Source organism: Rhinatrema bivittatum, chromosome 12 (assembly GCF_901001135.1).
Source record: "Rhinatrema bivittatum chromosome 12, aRhiBiv1.1, whole genome shotgun sequence".
NCBI classification, from domain to species: Eukaryota; Metazoa; Chordata; class Amphibia; order Gymnophiona; family Rhinatrematidae; genus Rhinatrema; species Rhinatrema bivittatum.
The window spans coordinates 82,924,265-82,950,283 of NC_042626.1; the positions used below are offsets into that span (position 1 = coordinate 82,924,265).

The window sequence follows — 26,019 nt, forward strand, 5'->3', positions numbered from 1 at the left end:
AATTACGTTGTACAACTGCAATTTCTGTTAAAGTTCAGTATTATTCCTCTTTAGTAAATTGCGAATTTGTGCTTCTGTTATATGCCAATAAAAGCTTTAAATTAAAAAAAAAACAAAAAACCATGATCAGCAGTAGGTAAGTAGCCAAACTCTCCTATGCAGAAACAGTTAGTAAAATTTGTAAGATGATGGGTATAGGAGTTTGGTAAAGTTTAACAGTTTATAATATCTCTTCTCCTATACCTAGAGTTAGGTACACAGCACAAGAGAGAGTCTGGAATGTCAGTAGAGTCATTGGTAAAAAGGGCACACATTTCTTTTAAAATCTACCCCATTGTGAACAGATGAACGTACTTTCAAAAACAGATTGGCAGAGATGAAAACATGTTTTTTAGATAGGAATTATCCAGAAATTCATATCAACAGTGGTTTTAAATGTGCATTTAAGCATAATAGATAAGACTTACTGACACCGAGGATTAAATTTCAAAATGATAAACTTGTCTGCCCAATAACATTTACCAACATGTCTAATGATATCACAAAAATTTTAAAGAAACACTGGCATGTTATACAAACTATCTGCATTCAAAGAGAGAGAAATTATGATTGCCCATAAACGAGATAAAAATTTAAAAGGTTTACTATTACCTGTCAAGGTTGCCAAAGACATCAGACCTGCAAGATATAGACCATGTGGCAATTGCACTGTTTGTAATGTTAATATTAAAACCAAGAATTTGCTGTATTTAACAGCCTTACATGTATATAATCCTTTCCTCCTTTACCTTTTTCTCTTTCTTCCCCTATTTAAACTTATACCCTTTCACTCCTTTTCCCCTCCTACAGTTCTCCCTTGATACTATAATAAATTGTACTATTACAACTAATCCATATATTATCTTTATATATCTATATATATCTTTATAACCTGTTTTTTGTTAATGCATTTAACTGTTTTAATGTATAGTTTCTCAGTTGTTTTCATACTGTTTTATGTACAACGCAATTGCGGATTTTTCGTTCTCTGTACACCGACGTGATATCTCTGATGAGCGGCGGTATATAAAAACCAATAAATAAATAAATAATATCTTTATCAATGAAACTAAAAACTTTTGTTGAACTTCACTAATTATAAAATGTACATTGGGAAAACAGACCCCTCACTAAAAGAATCATTGAACATAAGTGTTGTAAATTGAATGTTCGACTAATGGTTTACCTTCTATCACAGCCAATCATAAACTTGAATACAGATTGATTAATACACAAACCGAGATTGACTTGGAGAGGTGGTAATTTAGATAATTTATTAAGATGGGAACAGAAATATATTTATGAATTTAAAACTGTTATACCACATGGTCTTAATCAAGACATTGATTACTCAGTTTTTCTATAATTTTATGTTAACACTTGGGTATTTGTATGTTTACCTAAAACCCCTTAAAATATTAATATAATAAGAATAATAAACATTTTTTGGTTTTACTATTACAAGAAGTCTTACCAACTAATACATATCATAAAAATTTTTTTGACATATGTATGTGGTCTATTTATAAACAATGCCTAATTAATAAACCCCTAGTGACAATTCTTTGTGTTTGCACATTATGGGGTAGATTTTAATACCTATGGGCGGGTGTCCATGTGCGTGCGCATGGTGAAAATAAAGTCAAGAAAGCCTGGGGTAAGCACAGAGAATTCCCTTGTTACAGAAGATTTAGGGGAATGCCTACGATCAACTGTGGTCTATGTATGCAACAGGGATGATATTGGTTAGATTGGATGAATCTGATGGTCTTTTCCTGCTGTCATATTCTGTGTTGCTATAAGTGCCAGATTTTTTTATTTTTTTTGCTGTTTGTATCCTGGTAAGCAGCAATTCTATTTTCTTTCCTGTAGATGATGCCTTTGCATTGGTGATCAAGGGATAATGTTGGCAAATCAGGAGGAGGTAAGTGATTTGTTGGTACTGTCAAGAGCAAAATTTTTCTGCTCCTTAAGACTGTGCACCATTACAAAGAATTCCAGGATTACTTTGTGATTTGATAATCATTGAAGACAGCTTTTATAATCTTATAGGTGAAAGTGAAGTTGCTTATCTGTAACAGGGATTCTCTGTAGATAGGATAAATTACACATGTGTAGGTGATATCGTCTGACAGCTCCAACACAGAATAGCTTTCCTCTTAGGTTTTTCTGAGCATGAGCTGTTACCTCATGAGTCCCTTCAGTCTAATTCAGAGCTGAATAGTTAATTCCCCAGGATGAAGCATGGGTATATATGTCTGATGTATCAGGCATTCTCCATAGAAAACAGGCTAAAAGTAAACAACTTTACTTTCTCCATCAACAAAACAAGTGAGGGTGAATGATTGTTGCCTGTTTTCCATTTTGATGATGGTTTGTTTTTTTTTTGAGAAACTCAGACATGCATATTGTGGAGGGAGATGACTATCAATAGAAAAGGGTTTGTCATACTGCTTGTCTAAATGGGCTAGAGATGTGAATCGGATCCGATTTCAGTTCCGATTCACATCTCTAAAATGTACTGTCTCCTCTAGACAGTGCTTAGGTATAAAAGTGCAACTGAGAACCATGTTGCAGCTCTACATGTCTCTTGTGTGGAGATGTGCATCTGATGCAACCATGACATTTACTTCTTGTACTTTTACTGGATCACTTAATTGCCTTCTTGGTAAGTTGTAACCAGTTTGGTAAAGTTCTTTGCGATACCGCAGTTCCTAATCTGTTTGGCTGAAATGATGTGAAGAGTTAAATGTAGTGGTGATATGCTTTATGTCCTTTTCATGTAGTAAGCCAGTACTCTTTTATAGTCAAGAGCATGAAGGGCATGTTTACCTTTGTGCACATGAGACTTTGGGAAGAATGTAGGAAGTACTATTAATTGATGTGAAAATATGAGATCACCTTTTGGTAAAAGTGTAGGATAGGTTTGTAGGACTACCCTATGGTGGAAGAAATGTAGATGTGGAGATGAGTGCTTCAGTTTCACTTACTTTTTGTGCAGAGGACACCACGGCAGAGACACCAAAACTTTCCATGTTAGATGTTTTAGCTCTGCTGATTCAATGGGTTTAGATGGCAGTTTCAGGTCCTGTGGGACTAGGGAATTCTTGAACAGAGCTTGAAGTGTCAAAAACTTCATGAATTTTAGTACCTGTGGGTGAAGTTATAACGGGCTTTCATCAATGTTTGTGTGGTATGCTGCTATTTTATTTTTATTTATTGCACCTGATGCACTTTCACTGAGGAAGTACTTAGGCTGGGTGAGGAAGGGTGAAATAAGAGTTTTTGTGGCAAGCAGGTAAATAGGTCAAATTTTTCCTTGAATACACCATATGTAAAATTTTTCATTGAAGCTGTAAGAATTTCTGATGAAATGTTTCCTAGAAGCAAAGAGGATATCCTCTCTTAAGAGACAGATGATATGATGTTTATAGGCAATCCACTGAAGCTAGTGAACCGTGTCAAAAATGGAAGATCTAGCATGCACAATAATCCAGTGAAAAGTCCCCCAAATAATATAATATACTTCTTTTATTAACCCTTCCTAATAGACACTTCTGGCCAACAAATATGGCAGACTGTCTCTTTGTGCCCAAACCATCAAGGAAATGCTTTTTCTTTCAAGTAATTAAAATCCACTTAGCTCAATTATAGCACTTGTGTCCTTTTTCGTTCACCCAATATAAACCCTGACACTGTCCTGTGTTTTGTTATGACTATATCAGGGGGAACAAATGATCTCTTCAGATTGTTAATAGATGAAGATTGCACAATAGAGTAGCTCACAGCAAGGGAGACACAACATCTGGTGGAGCCGTTTCAGTGATAGAACCGGGGGCTGCCTTCTTGGCCGATGTGGGATATGACCTGGTTTACACAGCCACCAGAGGAGTTGCTTCCATAATAGCTAGATGGCAGCTGTAGCTGCATAATTGGTCTGCTGACACTGTTTCTAAGTCCAATCTCACCAATCTGCTCTTCAAGGGTTCCCTTTTGTTTGGCAGTGCTTTGGAAAAGATGGCAAATAGATGGGGGGAAGCCCAGGTCCCTTGTTTGCTGGAGGATAAAAAGCCAGCTTTTCAGCCCTTTCGGGCAAGTGGCCACTCTCATGACTATATCGATTTCGTCTTTATAGAGGAAATTCTCAGATTCCGTCCCTTCAGTAAGTCTGTCCTTTCACCCCAGAAGGCCTCAGAAAGATGCAGGCTCTAGGAGTGGAGCCTCTGGATCTTCTCAATGAATGTTTGCAGACTCACCTGCTGGTGCAGAAGATAGGCAGCCGTCTATCTCGCTATTATCAGAGATGGGTCCAGATCAGACACTGGAGTATCTCTGCATTCGCTTTGATATGAAGCATGACAGAGTTTTTCTGCTGGAGAGTCTGATTCAAAAGTTGACTGCTTATGTTTGCACCCTAATAAGCGCTGCTTGCCTGACAGTGTGGTCTTATTTAAAGGTTCTGGATTTGATGGCGGCCACATTGGAAGTAGTTCCCTGAGCAAGAGCTCATAATCAACCTCTTCAACGTGTGTTGCTTTTCCGCTGGAGTATCTAGTGACAGGACTAAGCGGTGAAACTTCTCCTGCCATTGGAGGTGAGTGCCCAGTTCCAGTGGTAGCTGCAGGCAGATCATCTCAGGAAGGGAGTTTCCTTGGAGTCACCGAATTGGTTAGTGCTCACAACAGCTGTGAGCTTCTTGGGTTGGGGGGTTCGCTGTCAGGAGTTGATGGTGCAAGGTTGCTGGAATCCAGAGGAGTGGCAGTGGAGCATCAACTGATTTTTGGAAGCTCGGGCAGTTTGCTTAGCATGCTTGCAGTTTGCCGAGTGCCTAGAGGCTCGGGAGATGTGGATAATGTCAGTCAATGAGATGACTGTGGCCTATGTCAATCAGGGCTGAAGCAAGAATCAACAAGTGTTGGAGGAGATAGATGTGCTCATGATATGGGCTGAGCAACATCATCTAGGCATAGCCGCCTCTCACAATGCAGGAAAGGGCAGTGTCAGAGCTGACTTTCTCAGCAGGAGGAACTTCCACACAGGAGATTGGGAGCTAGCAGACAAAGCCTTTCAGCTCATTGTGGAGTGCTAGGGCCACCCATACCTAGACTTGCTGGTGACCTCCAACAATGTGAAAGTTCCATGGTTTTTCAGTCACAGATGGGACCTGAAAGCACTGGGCATCAGTGTTCTTGTTCAGGTATAGTTGAGGGGCAGCCTGCAGTATGCCTTTCTGCCCAGACCTCTGATAGGTAGGATCGGTCGGAAGATTGCAAGTCAAGCCGACACCATCTTTTTGGTGGCTCATGATTGTCTCCAGAGGCTGTGGTATGCTGATCTGCAGAGACTGCTAGTGGGCAGTCCCCTCAGGCTACCACCTTAGAAGGATCTGTTGTGGCAGGGACCCATTCTGCATGACAATCAGGGTTGATTTTGTCTTATGGTTTGGTCATTGAGAGGCCTGGATTGTTGAAATGTGGTTATTCACCTGCCGTGTTTTCCACTTTGCTTTGGGCCAGGAAATTTTCAATGTCTCTGGCCTATGTTAGAGTTTGAAGAGTTTTCGAGGCCTGGTTTACTGAGCGAGGTTCTCAGTCTCTCAAAGTGGATATTCCCTTAAGTTTGGAATTCTTACAAGATGGATTGTATAAAGTACTGACCCTTAACACCTTGAAGGTTCAAATGGCAACCCTCGCTTGTTTATAGGGGGTGAGTCAATGGTGAGCCTTTTGTCTTCCCATCCCAATATGTCCCAGTTCTTGAAGGGAGATGAGCATCTTCGTCCTGTCTCATGGCTTCCGGTACCTCTGTCAGACTTTAATCTGATCGTGGTATTCTTGGCAGGTCTGATGTTTCAGCTGCTGCGTGGTCGGCCTTTGTGGCTACTTTACTTGAAGACAATGTTTTTTGTTTTTTGTTTTTTTTTTTTCCTGGTGGCAATCTGTTCTGCACATCTGGTTTCCAAACTGCAGGCCCTTTCTTGCCATGAGCCTTTTCTGTGTATGACTCCAGGAGTGGTACAGCTTCGGACTGTGCCCTCAGTTTTGCCAAACGTGGTTTTGGAGTTTCATTTGAATCTGTCCATTTCCCTGCCTACCTTGCACAGGGACAGAGATGAAAGTGAGTATTGTCTTTTGTGTACCTTGGATGTCAAGTGACAATTGCTCTGATTGGTTGGAGGTTACTAAATCTGTCTTGAAGTCTGATCCCTGTTTGTGCTCCATAATGGCGGTAAACAGGGTGCTCCAGCAACGTGGGCAACTATAGCCCAATGAGTTAAGGGAGATCATTACAGCCACCTATGTGACTGCAGAGATTCCTTTGCCGAAGCAGATTAGACCGCATTCCTCAAGGGCTCAAGCGGTATCAAGGGCGGAACTTTGATTAATTGTCGCCTGTCAAGATTTGCAAAGCAGCGACATGGTCATCATTGCATACTTTTTCCAAGCTTTGCCACTTGGATGTTTGGGCTCAGGAGGATGTTGTGTTCGCATGAGCAGTGTTTGATTGGACTACAGGCAGCCTCCCACCACTGTTCAGAAGTAGCTTTGGCCTGCCTGAATGCAGAGGAAGGAGAAATTACTACTTACCTGATAATTTCCTTAACTCTGAGGGCAAGCCAATCTCCGATCCACTCTCTGTTGCTACATTTTTACCTTTGGTTCACCTTTTGGTGCGGACATTGCAGAGTGGTGTTCCTGCTATTCATTTGAAGACTGGTAAATGGTTTAACCACTGTCTCTCAGTTTAGTGAATGTTTTGGGTTTTTTTGGCTGATCTCAGGGATCCTATTGGTTGGAAGCATGAGTTTGTTTAATAATTTTAAAGTTTAATCAGTTTGTTCAGTTTGGCTTTTCCAGAGGATCCTGGCGGGCTGATATTTGGGCAGGACTATATTTCCGTGACATCTGTGCCTTACTCTGTCTCCATCTGCTGGCAGAGATGCATAACCTGCTGGTGGGGATTGGTCTGCCCTCATTAGAGGAAAGGAAATTATCAGATAGGTAGTGTAATTTCTCCTTCCATATCAATGCAGTGTGCCACAGTCTGTGCTTGTATTCTTATTCCATTAATCGAGTTTTTTGACTCCTCTTTGTTTTTTCCCCATATATAATTTATTCCAGGGGCATTTGATGAAATACACCATGAAGGAAGACTGGCAGTTTTTGCAGTCCCTTAAATAAATGATGATCTGAGTGCCAGGAACCTGCCAACTAGAACCTAACAATGACTGTGCACATAAGCGATAATGCCCACATGGAAAGTGTCCAGAACCCTCTTAATTCTGTGTCACCAGGAACAGGCATCATCCATGAGAGTACTGTCCAATCTTTAATGTTCTTTCCCCAAAAGAAGGCTACAATGAGCCACATGGAAAAAACAGGGTACAAACCTAAGATGTTCCAATGTTTGACAATAATCAGTACAATAGAATGTGCTAGCACAGACAATCTCAGCACCAGTACCAATTTCTCTTCATTAGAATGCTCTTGGTCTAACAGCAGCCATGTCTGTCTGCATGTAAGGCTCTTTTATTTGCCTGCTTGATACTGCTAAACAGGTAGCCCTGCTGTAATAACTTCATGCTTGGAAAACATGATTGCAATATAAATTGTTCTTTGGTAGAATAGATTAATTCGTAATCAGAACAGATGGAAACTAGCAAAACATAGCAAGGAATTTCTTTCCATGGGCTTATGATATACCGTAGTCTGTAACCTATTGTCCAATTTCTATATCCCCACATCCAAGTATGCGATTTGTAATTCACTGAACTGTGCGGTAATCTGTAAATGGTGGTCCACCATGTTCATCCATTTCACGAATTCCTGGATTGAAGCTGTCCATAAGGAATACAATGTAAATGTATCTCAGCCACAGCATGATGAATTTAAGCCATGAACTCGCATATAAAAACTGTTCTTCAGATTGAGCTACATATAAGGTGACCGTACTGAGAGCCATATTGGTCCCCATAGCCATGCCATATTTCTGCAGATAGAAAGTGTCCATGAATGCAAAATCATTTTTACAGAAGGCCAAACTTGCCAAATGTGCTATGAACACTGTTGGTATCCAATCTGGTCGGGGTCGTTTGTTTGTTTAGCATTTTTTCCAACAATGGCAAGTGCTTGTTCTTGAGGGATATTGGTGTATAAAGCATGAATGTCCAGAGTGTCTTAAGATAGTGGAATCTGTGCTAGGGTAAAGTCCCAATAATATTGAGACAGAGTGGGTTTTTTTTAAGTATGATCTTGCAGCCAGCACCTCTGATTTAAGAACATGATCTACAAACATGGATAAGGGTTCCAGAACTGTATCTATTAAAGATATAGGGGGGGGGGGTGTCCAATCTTTTGTGAATTTTAGGTAGCAAATAAAACAATGGAATTCTGAGATTCTGTAGCATCAGAAACTGCACTTCCCTTTTAATTTGCTGCCTGTAGTTCCTCCTTAATTGTCTGTCGATGCGGTGGGGTCAGTAGGCAAAACGTCATAATGTTCATTGTTGGACAATTGCATAATAGCTTCTGCTAAATATTGTTCCTGATGCAGAATGTCAGTTGCTCCCCTTTGTCTGCTGATTTGATGACCAAATCAGTTAGCCCTTAACTCTTTTAGAGCTTGTTTCTCCTTCATAGAGAGGTTATGTATCACCTAGGTCTGCTGTTTTTCCAGCTCTTCAATATCATGGAGTACCAGTCCCATGAACAGTTTTTTATATGGGAATCTATAGGGCCCAGAGGTGGAAACACCATCAATCTCTCCCTCATTAGAGAGTTGTTGATGTTGGGGGTATAAAATAGACTAATTTGCAACAACCGAAAAAAAAAATGATACAGATCCAATCTACACTGAAATGCATCATGAAGGCAGGTGGGAACGAAAGAGAAACCTTTTGCCAATACCTGTTCTTGTGCTGGCGTGATCTTTAACGCAGACAAATTCACTATGGCAGATCGGTCCGCATCTGTGAGTGCGTCACCGGCCGGGAGTATTGTTCCCATCGCAGAGGACGCCGGCCCTGATGTGTCTTGTGTGGCCAGCCCTCTGCTTGATCTAAAAAATTGGATTTCTGTGGGTGAAAAACTGAATTGTCATCCATAGAATTTTCATCAGAGCCCAAAGAGTTATCTGAAGAGTTCTGAAATGTGACTTGTTTCTTAGTAGGTCTCTTCTCACCTTGCCAAGGATATATTCTCCCCATTTTATAATCGGATTCATCACAGTGGAATTTGCAAATCTTTTGCCGGAGGGAAGACTTAAACTGTTTTAAGATCTGCATATGTTCTTGAAGCATTTTATCATGAGCCTCAGCCGTGGTGGAAGCCAGTTTGGGCACAAAGAGACACATTGCTGGCTGATTAATTATAAGGCAAAAGAAGGCTATATTTGTTGGCCAGGAGTGCCTATTATGAGGGGGTCAATAAAAGCAGTATATATTATATTATTTGGGGACTTTTCCCTGGATTATTAATAGGTATTCAACATCTGTGCTGTTAATGCTAGAGAATGGATGTTTGGGAGGAGAGTTGTTCCTTGGTCTTGGGTTATAAGTGAAGGAGAGTCTGTTGCATGGATTCCATGGTGGAGAATTGATGTTGAGGGGGAAACCCAAATACTATGAGATGAGGTTGAAGCTATGAGTTATGTAGGTCTTGTTCTGCTCAAATTTATGAAGAGCTTTAAGAATATAAGATGTGCCATACCGGGTCAGACCAAAGTTTCATGAAACCCAGTATCCTGTTTTCAACAGTGGCCAATCCAGATCACAAGGACCTGGCAGCATCCAAAATGGTAAATAGATTCCATGCTACGTATCTCAGGGATGAGCAGTAGATTTCCAAGTCAACCTTAATAATGGTTTTTGGACTTTTCCTCTGGGAAATTTGTCCAAACCATTTTAAAACCTAGCTTCACAAACAACTTTTACAACATTCTTTGGCAGTGAGTTCCAGAGCCTAATTATGCAATGAATAAAATATATTTTCTCTTATTTGTTTTAAATATACTACTTGGTAACTTCATTGTGTGCCCCTAGTCTTTGTACTTTTTGAAAGAGTAAACAACAAATTCATGTTTATCCATTCCATTCCACTTGTTTTATAAATCTCTATCATGTTTATTTAAAATATTTATATCCTACCTATCCATAATCCTAAATGGATTATATTACATACATAATCTTAATGCAGACAAAATTAAAACTAAAAGAATAAATACAAAATAAAATTAATATACACATCACTGCCAATCAAATCATAAAAAGCAGGCAAACTTCGTTAGCACTTTCCATATGCTTGTTCAAAAAGAAAACCCTTCAACTTCTTCCTGAAGGCCTTCTCTTAAATTAGACAACAGAGAATTCAAAAAAATAGGACATGCCTCAGCCATCTCTCCTCCAGGATGAAGATCCTTAACCTCTTTAGCCTTTCCCTCATAGGAGAATCATTTCATCCCTTTTATCATTTTGGTTGCCTTTTCTAATTCTGCAATTTTTTTTTTTTTTTAGATGCAGTGACCAGAATTGCTAGGTGGATACACATAAAATAGCTCTGTCCCCTAGTGTATGCTGAATGTGCTTTGCTAGTCTGTTTTTGCTTGAACATCTGGAGCAGAATAGTAGAAGTTTCTGGTTTGTCTTCTGATGCAAAGAGATCTATTAATGGGGTCTCCTCATTGGTGGAAAATTTGAATTTTTACCTCTTGGTCCAGAGACTGTTTGTTTGTGAGGTTCTAGGCAACAAGTAAACCTGGCTGCAATTATGTTCTGTTTCCGGAAGGTATGTGCCAAAGGGAGCATCTTTCAAGAAAATTCATATTCCGGTACATGCCCAGATCAGTCCAGACTCCTGGGTTTTGTATCCCTACCAGCCAATGGAGATAGTTTTATTGACATTGCTACATAAGTGTGCCACCTGCAGCCCCTCAGTATTGACCTGTATTTCTCTGACTCCAGCAGATGGTAGATGGTGCAAAACCTGTAGTCTGTGAAGAGAAACTCAGGGGGAGAACCCAGGAATTTTTTAGACTATTTCTATCCTTCCAGGGGGTGGTGGATGAGCCTTCTCTGAACTCACTCCAGAGGCCCATGGTGTGGACATCTGATGGTCCAGATCCCTTATCCCCCTTGAGGCAGTGTTGGAGACTTGCTGACAAATCTGCAATGGAGCTCAGAGAACCAGGGAAGAATATATTTTTCTTATGGGTCAGAGATGCTTGAGTAAAGTTTATTGAACAAAAAAAAAAGCAGAATTTTTTTTTTAATTGCAGCGGCTGGTTGCTCTACCGATTTGGGTGTGCAGGGCTGCTGTTAGCAGGTCTCTCCCGTTTCAGGCGAGTCTCACCAGGAAAGGTGAGTTAGGGCCCGTGGCTGGGGAGCATGTGTGCGGTCGGGTAGGAATGGTGCGTGGCAGTGCATGCTGCGCTTGTGGAGGCTCATGGTGCAGGTGAAATCGGCAGGGTTTATGTTCCGATTGCATCTTAGGAGGAGAAGGCTCGTTCGGTGTGCTCCCCCCTCACTGCGTTGCAAGCCCTCTACTGCTGTGAAAATACCCAGGCCTGCCGCGGTGAATGTTTCTCTGAGCATGGGAACGAAGGTCATGTTTTCTGGTGCTGCAGGGCAGTCTGTTTTAGAGGGGGGCCGGGGGATTCTCCACCGCGTTTGTCTCCTGTGATGGCTGGTGTCGTGGAGGGATTCTGATTGTGAGGATGCTCCCTGGATTGGGATTTAGAGGAATCTCAGACTTTTAAGGATGACTTTGTGCTTTTGCTGCACAAGGCATATTTTGGCCAGGAAAGCAGCAGGTGTTTTATGCTGGGCTCATTCAGCAGTGGAACCTCAGAAAGAGAGAGAATCCGGTTCTGCTAAAAGAAGGCATATGGGAGGGTCTTAGGGGTGTGTGTGTGTGTTAGGTCTTCCTCTAGGGATACTGACTGACTGACTGACTACCTTGATGACCCAGATGCTTTGGCAGATGTGGGCACATAGCTGGATTCGGCAGGCCTGGAAGGAGACACTGAGGAGGACCCGGTGGCCAAGGGAAGATGATCCTAAGGTGGTGAACCATTTCTGCAGAGAGGAGCTTTGGCCTTTGATTCTGCAGGTGATTCAGGAGCTGGGAATCAAGGTGTCACAGGAGGAATCTGACTTGGAGGGAGCAGATCCTGTATTACATGGTTTGCAAAGGCATTTCCTTTCCATAAGTCTGATAAGAAGTGGGTGGTTAGGGGGTAGGACACGCTGGAGTCTGGCTGAAGGGCAGCAGTGCCATGGTGAAGTTTTATCCATTGCTAGAGGAGACCTTGGAACTTTTAGGTCTCCTGAAAATCCCTCATCCCCATTCACCGAGATTATCCTGAAAATCGATGCTTCAGTGTCTGCAGTCACCAAGAAGACCACCATTCCGGTAGGGGGCTTAAGAGCTGTTTACAGCAGTGGTTCTCAACCTTTTTTTGGCCGTGACACACTGACAGATGGTTCTCACATGTGTGACACACTGAACATGTGACCATCACGGGGCTAAATGTAAACATCCCCCTCAACCCCCAGCAATGAGTGCACAGCAGATCTAGGGCATTACCCAGTACAACTCTCCATACAAAAAAGATATTCTGGTTCTGATGACATCTCAGTAAAAGCAAAACAAACTCCCTTTACTACCACGCACAATAGCCTTCCTTATGAAAATACAGTAATTTACCACTGATGCACATCCTATTGAGAAAACACAACAAATAAGATTGATACAAATGCCTACATGCTAGTAAAATACCTCACCTCGGTCACACATCCAGAACTGACCTTCACAAAGGACCGAAAAACCACAAATTTATAAATATGGCGATAGAAACTGGAATGGAAAACAAAAAAAATCCACTTTGCATGCAGTGCGAACCTGGAGAAATGGAAAGAGAAATATAGCACTTAACAGACTCTCAGGATTTACAGTAATGCACACAAATTAACCTGCACAAAGTTACACCTGTATTATGGAACACACTAAAACAGTAACAACCCTATCTAAGAAATACAACTATTAAAGCTGGCCCTAAACACTAATACATTTCCTATTGGGAAAACAGAATTACCAAGCTGCTATAGAGCCCCACACAGAAATAATTGAAAAGCTATACAAAAAATGTTACAAAACAGCTGCTGAGCAGAATTAATATCCAACAAAACTTGCAGGCCTGGCAGAGGGTCAGACCGTCTGCCATGGTGGAACACACTATCAAGCCTCGGTTCAGTCCTGGATCCGTCTGGGGTCTGACTGAGGCCCAAGGGCACACTAAACACCCTGTCATGTAACAGAATGCAAGGCCTCAGAGGCTGTGTTTCTAACACTTTATATTTCTTAAACGCTGTTCTTTTAGCTTTTATTTTATCAGCCACCTCCTTTGAGAACCAGATAGAAAAGTAAAGAAAAGCAAGAGAAAAATGACCATATAGATTAGTTGCCTTGGTAATTGCTCCTTTTAGTTTGGCCCACTCTTCCACATCTCTCATTTTTTCCCAGCCTTCTAGTTCTTCCTCCAGGTACTTCCCCATTTCAACAAAGTCCGTGTTTTTGAACTGCAAAACTTCTCTGTATCTTATTTGTGATATGAAACCATACCATTTGATGATCTCTGGTGCTGAGGTGGGCACCCACCCCGACATTAAAGACATTATCTCCATTAGTGAGCACTAAATAGAGTATAACTCCCTCCCTCATGGATTCCATTACCATTTGTTTGAACAGAGCCCCTTGCAGATGTTATGGTTAATGGTGTTTGGGTGGATCCTTGGACACTGTGGCAGCTGACCACGCCCACGGGGGGCAGTCCCGTGAGGGACCACAGTGTCATGCTAAACTCTGGACAGAAAAAACACAGATTTTAATCTTTTATTAAACAGTTTATGGAACCACCAGAGGTGGCAGTAGTGAGTAGTGATTGTTGAGCCCAGCTGGGCGAGTCTCTCACAGAACGCTGGAACAGCGGAACCTGTAGAGCAGTGCTGTAATGGAAAGAGACAGAGTTATGAGCACACAATAAGATTAGCATTTAGAGTCCCAAATAGAAATAGGAGAGCTTCGAGACAGGGAGAGCAGGCCCTTGAGGACAGAGTACCTGATCCCTTAGAGCAGAGAGACTCAGTGGCATTGTACTCACTAGCAGTAGCAGAGATTCCACTAGACGAGAGGTCTGGCACCGGAGCAGAGAGCAGGCCCTCGAGCGAATACCTGATTCCGGCGAAACAGTACTGTGGAGAGAGATGTTTTCCGTACTCACTGATGGTGACTGTAAGTTAGTTTTTCCAAGTAGAAGAGTAGAGGTAGCAGGCAGCGACACAGGGAACCTGGGCCCTCGAGGAGCGAGTACCGGTTTCCTGATAGCGCCTGAAAGAAGCAGAGAGGCCCTCGAGGAGCGGGTACCCCGTTAGAGACCACGAAGGGTAGTAAGAGTTCCAGATAGAGCTGGAGTGGCAGGGTAGCTTAGGAACAGAGAGCGAATCCCATCCGTACGAATCCTGTTGCTAACTCAACGAGCTAGCAAATACTGTAGGTAGATAGACCCTGGAGTTGTGACGTCAGAACAGGGGGACGCCGTTTACGCCAATGTGAAGTTAAAGATGAGGGCGGCGTGCACGTGCACACGCCCTAGAGGTACCTTGAAGGAGAATGGCGGTGTTACGATTTTGTGAATCCTTGATGGTTAACAGTCTTACCTTAGGCCAAGAGGAAGGATACAGGGCGGTAGGTAAGATGGTGTCCACTCAGCCAGCTAAAGCACACCAGGAAGGTCCAAGTCCGGTCTGGGTCGAGGCAGGTAGCCAGGCAAGAGTAATCCAAGTTCGGTCCAGTTCGAGGCAAGTAACAAGGCAACAAATGGAGAGGCAAACCAAGTCAGGCAGGAAGACAACAGAATCCAAGCAGAGCACCAGTACAAGATAGCCTGTAGCTGAGGCGAAGCTATGCTGGAGTCGAGGCTTTAAATAATGAGTTCTCCCGCACAATTTGCCGGACTTCCGGGAGTGACGCACTTAAAGGGGGCGGAGCCTCAGCCCGAAGCACGTAGTGTGATGCCGCTGCCTGCCTGTGGCACCGCGCGCAGGAAGCGCCGAGAACCCGGGACCCTGCCGATCGTGAACGGTAACAGGAGGGAGGCAGCACCAAAGCTGGTCCGGGGACGCCGGAGAGAAAGGCAAGCAGACGCCGAAGCGGCCATCAGCCCAAGGTGAGTGGGAGGAGCTGCAAGTAGAGAGAGGTAGGCGGGGCGAAGCCGTCGAAGACCGGACGCAACAGCAGGGCATCCACTATCTCTCTACTACTGTTAGATTCTGCAGAAGGGATTCTCCAGTTTACATCCCTTCTTTGCCATCTTTTGGATGTCTTCAACCAGATCTCCGTCAAGTTCTTCCATTTGATTTGGAGGCCTGTAAACCACTCCAATAAAAATAGATGCCCCATCATCTTTTTTTAGGACAGCCTATAATGCTTCTTCTTTGCCCCATCTTCCTTGCAGCTCAGATGCTTTTAAATTGTTTTTGACATAAAGAGCCACTCCTCCCCCTTTTCTGTCCTCTCTGTCCTTCCAAGTTATAGCCGGTATGGCATGGAGAGCTTATAATTAAGACAGCTTTTTTAAAACAGATAGGCATAGCATGTGTTTAGGAACTGAACTATAGTATTTATTTTCTCTTACATCTTAGGTCCATGGGGCAAAGAGGGATCTTATTAGGACTTTTTTTCAATACTGTTACACTATTGTCATAAATTATTTATGCCTTTTAATTACAGTTATAATGGCCTATATTATATCTCAAAGGGAGGAACTTCAGTCCGTGGTCGGGCCTGCCTACACGGCTGGAGGAACTTTAGTCCGTGGCTCCAGCCGTGTAGGCAGGCCCGACGTCTCAAAGGGAGATCCCTTTGAGGGATACTATATAGTATCCCTTTGAGATACTATATAGTGTCTCAAAGGGAGGATCACAAGGAAGAATATCTGGTGGAATTGAGGGAGATGAAGAAAGTAATCAAGAAAGCTAAAAGTCAAGCAGAAGAAAGGATTGCCGAAGAGGTAAAGTGAGGTGACAAAACATTTTTTCAGATACATAAGAGAAAAGTCCAAAGTGGTATAATGAAATTGAAAGGTGAAAAGGATCAATGTGTGGAGAGAGACGAAGACATGGCAGAAATATTAAATGAAGGGGACGTGACGTAACACGCTGAGATGGCAACTTAATTCTTGAGCTCCCGCCGTCTCCCAACTAATCCACCAAAATCTGCATCCTGAGAGCTTGAATAACACCCGCAGTAGCCCAGAGGCACTAACTTAAATCTTAGACAGGGCAACCAGAAAGAAAAACCTGGATTTTCAACACTTCTCCTTTCATAAAGAAGGTAATCGAGATTCGGACGGCCTAACAGATCGCGAGGCAGGGATCAAGATGGCGTCGGTTCGCGCTCTTCTAGCCCCGATACACGCAAATCGTGCCCTGAACAATCTGACATTCAAACATCGGATCATCCTATCAGGGCTGAATTGCGAGACTGGTTTGTCAGTCTCGGGGCAGATATTAAGGTGTACCAGTAAGGCTACTTGCTCATGTCAAAGAAATGCGGGAAGATCTCAAGTCCCTGGGACACAGAGTCGATGAACTTGATGTGCGCCTGGACGGACAAGTCGAACAATCTACTCTACTCTAAAGAAAAATGCCTGCGAAGCTCTGCGTTCAGACAATACCCAATTAATCGCAAAAATTGCTGACCTAGAAAATAAGGCACGTTGGAGCAATTTCCACTTCTGTGGTTTCCCCGAGGCCCCGGCACCAGAAGACTGCCATGTGCTCATAAAAATATTTTGCTCCTTTATACTACATGAGACGCACAACTTAGGAGGGCTCTGAGCGTCCAGAAATAAAACTTAGACCACGCACATCGGGCTCTCAGATTCCCCTCAGCCTAATCGGCCCTGAGATTTTACCACCAAAGAAAAAATTGCAGCAGCAGCTAGAGTACGGAGCGCATGGGCATGGGAAGGCCCTAACATCTGAACCGATATGAAGGCCCTAACATTCGAACCGATATGATATCCTGGATGAATGTCGGTATATAAAAATTTTAAATAAATAAATAAATAAATCTCTATTTTCCCAGACCTTTCACTTGCAACTCTGCAAAGTAGACAATCTTTCCGAGAGGTCACTACCTTTCGGCGCAGCAAAAATATAAAATATCGTTGGACACATCCCTTTGGGCTTACATATACTCTGGAAAGCATCACTTATAAGTGTCTGACTCCTGACGAGGCCCTGCCTAGCTTATCAGCAAGTGGACTCACTATCTCGCAGGCTCAGTTGAAAAACCAGACCCAATATTGCTCGCTCTCCATAGCCAGCCTGGCAGCGGGTGGGAAAGCGTAATAGCCGTCTGCGTCAGCAATCCGGAGGCTCCTCTTTCAGCCAAGGTCCTACTTAATTTCATTCCTCTCAACACTGGGAGTGACCATGGAGCCGCCAGGATCAGAAACAATAATCTTACAACTATAGGTGGATGCTTTGTTTAGTCCAATTGTCGTCTTGTTATATCTTGTGTTGGAAGCTGTTTCTATGATTGTTATTGTTCTATATAATGTTCTGTGTGTTTGGAGGGAGACTGTGGAGTGACAAGCTTTCTCCCCTGACTTGAGACGGGCGCAAGCCTGCTTGGAGGTTATCGCAGGCAGTTTTACTTAGATATGGGGGGCTGTGATAGCTCTCGAGGGGTTCATGCTAATCTTGATGTTTCTATCCCTGTTTTGCCATTTTTCCACCATGCTTACTTTTCCATCAGAGGGAGGCTAATTCTTTTTCTTGTCTCTGTTGTCTTTATAGATTCTCAGGTCCTGCTTCAGGGCCTAGCTGCCAACAAATCTGCCACGTGGTACCATCGTTGGTATTATCAGTCCGTATATGGGAGGTGAAGGACTTAGATTTTTTATAGCTCTTTACCTACTACTCAGGCCATGGTAAATTTAAAAATTGTCTCTGTAAAAGGCAAGGGTCTCAATTCCCCTCAAAAATGTTCCCTCTTTTACAAAGAACTGGCAGTCTCCTCTCCAGACATTGTGTTTGTGCAGGAGACTCATCTCACTCGTAGATATGAATCTCTCAAGAAATCGCCTAAATTTACTCACCAGTTTTATTCTGCAACTAACAAAAATGCCAAATATGTGGGGGTAGGTATTTTATTTGCATCTCACTTGGTCTTTGAATGTAAAAATGGTATTGTGGATCCTCAGGGACGCTATCGTTTTGCATTACGTTTTGCATTACGTTTTGCATTACAATGCATGATTCTGACTATACTCTCTCTAACTTAAACGCTCCGAACAGGGAACAGGCTGTTTTTGTTTTTTCCAAGCACATCTACCACACATTAATGGACAATTGATCCTGGGTGGCTATTTCAATGTCACTATTTCCCCCTCCTTAGATACCTCTAAGGGACACTATCATACGGCCATGATCCATACTAGAGCTCTTAAAGAGCTTTTGATAGAGCATAATATGGTGGACCCTTGGAGAACAAAATACCCACACTTGCGTTCCTACACATTCTACTCCAAAGCACATGATTCATATTCTAGAATTGACTACCTATTGGTAGATAAATCTCTCTATCCCACTGTCCAGCAACCAGAGGTGGGAATAGTCTCCTGGTCTGACCATGCTCCGATTCTTTTTAACTCTCCAACTATCAGGAGGGGGATCATGACTGTAGATTTTGGAGGCTTAATGACTCCATCCTACACGCCCTCTCTTTTATACGAACCTCCACACAGGTGATTTGTGACTTTTTTCAAGATAATGATAAATCGGTAGATTCCCTGATTATAGTGTGGGATTGTGTCAAATCATTTATCAGAGGCCACTTTATTTCTCATTCATCCTAACTCAAAAAACAGGAGGCGGCCTGTTCTCTACTCAGAGATAAGATTGTGACCCTGACTCACTAGCATGTTCTAAGAAAGTACTATCCCAACTCTCTAAAACTAGGGAGGATTTGCATAGATTAGTTAGATCATATCGCTCATGTGTTAAATCTTACCAGACAAACCCATTTCGAGGGGGAAATAAAGCTGGAAGGATCCTAGCACACCAATTAAAAAAGCAAACCTACAAGAATCATATTCTTAAAATTAAAACCGAGCAGGGCTGAGTTGAGTCCACTAACATGGCTATCACATAACAATTTCTTAAATGTTATCAAGCCCTATACGCAGCTGAATCCCACATTCAGACTACGGATATCAATCAGTATTTCCATTCTACTGCTTTGCCTCATTTCACGCCGGAGATGCATGACCTACTCAATGCTGAAATTACAACCCCAGAAATCCTCTCTCCTATAAAAAATCTTAAAGTGGGAAAAGCTCCGGGTCCTGATGGCCTTACAGCCAAATTTTATAAAACTTTTGGCCTTACTCTCTGGCACCCTATCTACAGCATCATTTTAATTTTTTGTGAGAGGGAGGGGCACTGGACCCAGATTCTAATAAAGCCGGTATCACTATCATAGCTAAACCTGGTAGAGACCCCACCCTCTGTGCCTCATATCTTGCTGATAAATTTAGATCTTAAACTCTTAGCTAAAATTTTAGCTGATAGATTGAACTGCTTCATAGTGCAAATTATACATCCAGACCAGGTGGGATAAATTCCTGGCCGTATGGCTAGCGACAATGTCCGTAAACCTATTAATATCCTCTGGGGCACCACTAAACAACAAACAGACCATCTTCTATTGGTCATTGATGCTGAAAAGGCCTTCGACATGGTCCATTCGCCCTTTCTCTTTCAAACCCTTCAATATATAAAGTTCTAACCTTATATATAAATATATATAATATATATATATTTATATATAATATATAAATATATAAAGTTTCAAACCCTTCAATATATAAAGTTCTAACCTTGGCGTCCCTCAAGGATCCTCTTTATCCCCGACCTTATTCAACATCTACCTGCTCCCACTCTGTAACCTACTTTCTAAGCTTAATCTAACCCACTACCTTTATGCGGACGATGTCCAAATACTTATTCCTATCACCAAATCCTTGCAAGAAACACTTCACTTTTGGAATTCATGCTTCCTCTCCATATCCAATCTCCTGGCTGATCTCTGTCTAGTTCTGAATACCAACAAAACGGAATACCTCCTAATCACCCAAGAAGGCAACTACCAACTCTCCAACACTCTTTCTTCGGCACCACCTCCACTTTCTACCCAGGTCAGAAACCTAGGAGTCACCATGGATAACCTACTGAATTTCAAAAGTTTTATCAGGAACACAGTGAAAGAATGCTTCTTCAAACTCCAGGTTCTAAAAAGACTCAGACCTTTATTGCATCCCCAGGATTTCAGATCAGTTCTGCAAGCAATCATATTTTCTAAAATTGATTACTGCAACTCCCTTTTACTTGGACTCCCTGATATCTCCCTGAAACCGCTACAAATGCTCCAGAATGCCACTGCCAGGATCTTAACTAAAGCAAAAAAAAGGGACCACATAACACCAATATTAAAAAATCTACATTGGCTCCCTATAAAACACAGAATCACCTACAAAACCCTTTCATCCATTCATATATCCATTTACAAAGCCTCATACCTAGACCTCAGGATCCCATTTCAGCTACATACTTCATCCCGTCCACTGAGAACTGTGCAAAAAGGCTCTCTGAAAATCCCTCCACTCAAAATTTCGTCAAACAAAAGAGCCTTCTCCACTGCAGGTCCGATCCACTGGAACTCTCTACCTTCGGATCTTAGGCTTGAACAATGCCCCCTCACTTTTAAAAAAAAGACTTAAAACTTGGCTTTTCTCTCAAGCCTACGATTGAGTACTTTCCACAAATCCCTTCTCCAGGTCTATGCCATATAATACCTCTTAGCTCAACAACTAAAGAATTAATTTCCTATCCCTCTTGTCTATTTTGCAGATATCTTATTCATAACTGATTCATTTTAATCGCCTGTATATAACATGTCTATTACTACTGTTGCTGTTTTAATGTTATTGGTTATTAGTATTTATTCAATTTTCTCCAAGTTCATTTTCCTGTTCCATGTAAGACTCACATGTTAAGTCACTCCAATGTTATATGTAAACCGAAATGATTAGCAACATTGTTGCTAGAATTTCGGTATATAAAAAATGTTAAATAAATAAATAAATATATGGAGTTCGACACTTCTTTTCATAATTGGATCCGGTCTCTTTATAGCTCCCCCTCTGCCTGTTTAAAAATTTAATGGCAGATATTCAGCTCCCTTTCCCGTACGCCAAGGCACACGGCAGGGATGTCCTCTATCCCCTTTACTTTTTGCCATTTTTCTTGAACTTTTGGCCATTCATATTCGGAACAATCCGAATGTGCAGGGCTTTTCTCTTAATTCTCAACAATACAAAATGTCACTATTTCCTAGCGTGTAGCAGATGGACTCAAAACAAGTGGGTATATAGTGTGCTCGTGCTAGCAGTTGGAGACGGATCTGACGTCAGCACGGGTACATATCCCCTGCAGGAAGTGCAGCAATTCAGTAATTTCCGTCTCCAAAGCAGTTTGGAGCTACCTCACGCTCGCTGAGCGTTTTTTCCAAATTCTAACGACTAAATTCATAGAAGAAACCTACCTGAAGATGATACCATTCGGTCCCTCCCCCATTGAGTTTCCTGAGGCGATTTCGTTGGTCCCTCAGAGGTAAGAGCCTCGGTCCGGTGGCCGACTCGCAGGGACCTAGCCCCCGAGTGAGAAGGGCTCGGGCGCGGCATAGAGGCAGCCTCGGTCCCGGCGTGGACTTGGCCCCCGAGCGAGACTAGTTCGGGCGCGGCCTAGAGGCAGCGGGTGCACCGCCTCGAGCGCGGCAGTGACGGTAATCACCCTCTCCCCCCGCAGCCGGAGACCGCCCGGGTCGCAGCCGGGAAGCGCCGAAGACAAGGTAAGGCGTACATCTTTACTTGTTGGTCTCCTAGGAAGCGAGGAGTAGCAGAGTCTGCCTACGTGGCAACCCGCCAAGGGGGTTGCCATTTTGCCTGCCTGCTCGCTGTCGCCTTCTGCCCTGGTTCGTCACCGCGCAATAGGCGCATGTTGCTACGCGCACGTTGATAGGCGCAAGTTACCGACCGCACGTTGATAGGCGCACGTTGATAGGCGCAAGTTACCGACCGCACGTTGATAGGTGCCCGTTGCTAAGCGCACGTTGATAGGCGCCCGTTGCTAAGCGCACGTCCATAGGCGCCCGTTGATAAGCGCCCGCTGATAGGCGCATGTCCATAGGCGCATGTTGATAAGCGCCAGTTGATAAGTGCACGTGGACAGGCGCACATGGATAAGCGCATATTGGTAGGCGCACATATTTCGCACATATGACAAAGCGCAGACTCCAGCTGAGTTAACAGACGAGATGGAGCATAAGAGAGCCCATGCGTCAGCGGAGCCGGCACCTCCAGAATCAGGCATAACCCTCTGCTCTGCATGCAACCTCAGAGCCACACAGAGCGAGGAAGCAGACTCCCTATGTGCCCAATGTGAAGAGGCCCTGAGAGTTCTAGGCCAGGACCGGTCGCAGCCCAGCGTACTTGCCGGTTCCTCAGGGAACACCCCAGACCTAGCAGGCAGCGGTGAGCAGCCAGGGAACCCGAGAGACCTGGTGCCCCTAAGGCCAGATCCTGCTTCGCTCTCCTGGGTGGAATTATTCAAGGGGATTCATGCCTTTGTCACAATGCAGTCTGCTCCCCGAACGGGTCCATACGTACCGGATGACCCGGCCCCTGGACCCTCAAGGCCTAGGCACGGCCACTCGCCACCCGGAACCCCCACATATGGGGAATCAGATTGCCCTGAGGAAGACGACGAGCCCCCCCGAGGAGGGAGAACTTCCCTCGGGGATTGAACCATATCGGACCATGAGGAGCTTCTTTCTGAAAGAGGATCTCCCAGGCCTGATCTCTCAATGTCTATCAGAACTGGCTCTCCCGGGCCATGACACCCCAGGGGAACCTAGAATGAATCCCCTGTTAGAGGGCCTGCGCCAAACGACTCACCATTTTCCCCTCCTACAAGCAGCACAGCAGCTAATCGATCTGGAATGGAATGCGCCAGAGGCCTCATTCAAAGGGGGTCGGACCTTGGCTGGCATGTACCCCTTAGACCCGGCAACCAAGGAGATTTTGGCGTGCCCCCAGGTAGACGCCATAGTTAGCGCAATTGTGGTATCCTTGAGGGCCGTCCCCCCTTCCACCATTCCGGTGGAAGGGGGGACGGCCCTCAAGGATACACATGACCGGCGCATGGACGCCATTCTGAAACAAGCCTTTGAGGTGGCAGCCATGTCCCTACGCATTGCGACCTGCTGCACCGTGGTGACGCGTTCCTGTTTATCACAGGCTAGGAACACCCCGGGAGAAGAGATGGAATCAGCTCTCTCGTTCCTCACTGACGCAGCCTCAGACCTAGTCTGTACGGCAGCCAAGGGAGTGTCATCCTCAGTGGCAGCCAGGAGACAGCTCTGGCTACGAAATTGGTCGGCAGACTCCTCCTCCAAAACACGTCTCACGAGAATGCCCTTTAAGGGATCCCTCCTGTTCGGCAGCGACCTCGAGAAACTGGCCAATAAATGGGGTGCCTCTCCATTACCCCGTCTACCAGAAGACAGGTCAAGGAGGAGCCAGCGCCCTTTTCCTAGACCATCTAGAGGTAGAAACTCTCAGCGCTTCAACCCTTACAGGACTCGCTACCAAGCACCTCATTCGCAGGCCAGGAATCAGTCCTTTCGGACTAAGCACAACAAGAGGGGAACCGGCTCGGGTTCGGGTCCCGGCAGTAACCCTTACGGGACTCGCTACCAAGTACCTCATTAGTAGGCCAGGAATCAGTCCTTTCGGACTAAGCACAACAAGAGGGGAACCGGCTCGGGTTCGGGTCCCGGCCGTACCCCGCAATGACAATCAGCTGACCCATCCGGGGGTAGCAGCCATAGGGGGCAGGCTAACCCTCTTCTACCGCAGGTGGGTCGAGATCACCTCGGACCAGTGGGTCCTCGCCATCATCCGAGAAGGGTATTTCCTGGACTTTCTTCGGCTCCCGCCGGACAAGTTTGTGAAATCTCCTTGTTCACCCCTCAAGAGGGTGGCACTAGAAGTTACCTTGCGGAGGCTCCTATCCCTAAAAGCCATAATCCCAGTGCCTGCAGGGGAGATAAATTCTGGGCATTATTCCATTTATTTCATAGTATCCAAGAAGGAGGGCACTTTCAGGCCCGTCCTGGACCTCAAGTCAGTCAACAGACACCTACGGGTCCCCAGCTTTCGCATGGAAACTCTGCAGTCTGTCAAAAATGCAGTACAGCCAGGGGAGTTTCTCACATACCTAGATCTGTCGGAAGCCTACTTGCATATCCCAATCCATCGGGATCACCAGCGCTATTTACGCTTCAAAGTCCTGAACCAACACTTCCAGTTCCGAGCTTTACCCGTTGGGTTAGCCACCGCGCCACGGACCTTTACCAAGGTCATAGTAGTAGTGGCGGCGTCCCTCAGGAAGGAAGGAATCCTCGTCCATCCCTACCTGGACGATTGGCTGATCAGGGCAAAGTCACCGGAGGAGAGCCACCAGGCAACCAACAGAGTTATAGCTCTTCTGGAAAGCCTAGGATGGGTAGTAAACTTGAACAAGAGTTCCCTACAGCCTTCTCAGTCGCTGGAATACCTAGGAGTCCGATTCGACACCCAGGAAGACAAGGTCAGTCTGACCGCCAAGAGGAGAGCAAAGCTCCAGAATCGTCTGCAGGCCCTGCTGAGCGCCACCCGGCCCACAGCTTGGGATTACCTACAAGTCCTCTGCCTTATGGCATCCACTCTGGAGGTGATACCATGGGCGCGGGCTCATATGAGACCATTACAACACGCCCTCCTATCTCGGTGGAGCCCACGATCACAGAACTACACTGTACACCTACCTCTACCAGCCAGAGTGCGGAATCAGATACGGTGGTGGTTGCAGCCCGGCCACATGAGCCGGGGGTCAAGAATGTCCTCCCCAACCTGGACCCTGCTCACTACAGATGCCAGCCTGAACGGATGGGGAGCACACTGCGAAGAACTCCCCGCCCAAGGGCGGTGGAACAGAGAAGAGTCGGGATGGAACATCAACCGACTAGTGGCACGGGCAGTCAGGATAGCATGCCTGCAATTTGCCCACAGACTCCAAAACAGAGCGGTCAGAGTGATGTCGGACAACGCCACCACAGTGGCATACATCAACCGACAGAGTGGAACCAGAAGCCGACAGGTATCCCTAGAAATAGCCCCCCTGATGTCTTGGGTGGAAGCAAATCTACAGGACATCTCCGCCGTCCACATCGCCGGGAAGGACAACACCACGGCAGACTTCCTCAGCAGAGAAAGCCTAAATCCGGGGGAATGGCAGCTGTCGCCCACAGCTTTCCAGATGATTGTAGATCAGTGGGGGACGCCGGGCATGGACCTACTAGCGGACAGGTCCAACGCTCAAGTATCCAGATATTTCAGCCGCAGGCAGGATCCTCTATCCCAGGGGATCGATGCCCTGGTACAGCCATGGCCTCAGGGGATCCTGCTATATGCCTTTCCTCCATGGCCCCTGCTGGGCGCCGTTATACACAAGATTCAGCGGCACAGAGGCCTAGTTCTTCTAGTGGCCCCGGACTGGCCAAGAAGACCCTGGTATGCAGACATGAGAAGACTACTGGCAGGGGATCCATTTCCCCTGCCTCCACACAGGGACCTGCTGCGGCAAGGTCCCATCCTCCACGAGGATCCAGCTCAATTCTCTCTTATGGTCTGGCCCTTGAGAGGGCTAGACTGAAGAAAAGAGGATACTCAGGGCCGGTAATAGATACACTCCTCCGAGCATGCAAGTTCTCCACATCACTAACATATATAAGGATCTGGAGAGTATTTGAAGCCTGG

At 44.7% G+C, this 26,019-nt stretch overlaps 1 protein-coding gene across 7 annotated transcripts in view; it reads left to right on the top strand.

Moving 5' to 3' along the window:
- LOC115073777 (endoplasmic reticulum membrane sensor NFE2L1-like) overlaps positions 1 to 26,019 on the top strand; it is a 95,992-nt gene that overhangs the window by 26,691 nt on the left and 43,282 nt on the right. For 4 of the 7 annotated variants that reach the window (XM_029572537.1, XM_029572536.1, XM_029572539.1 and 1 more), the window contains one exon: positions 1,912 to 1,963. The gene's annotated coding sequence lies outside the window, so the exon portion shown is untranslated. Of the gene's footprint in view, positions 1 to 1,911; positions 1,964 to 4,495; positions 4,634 to 26,019 lie in introns of all 7 variants that reach the window. The other 3 variants (XM_029572542.1, XM_029572538.1, XM_029572543.1) reach the window with 1 other exon arrangement.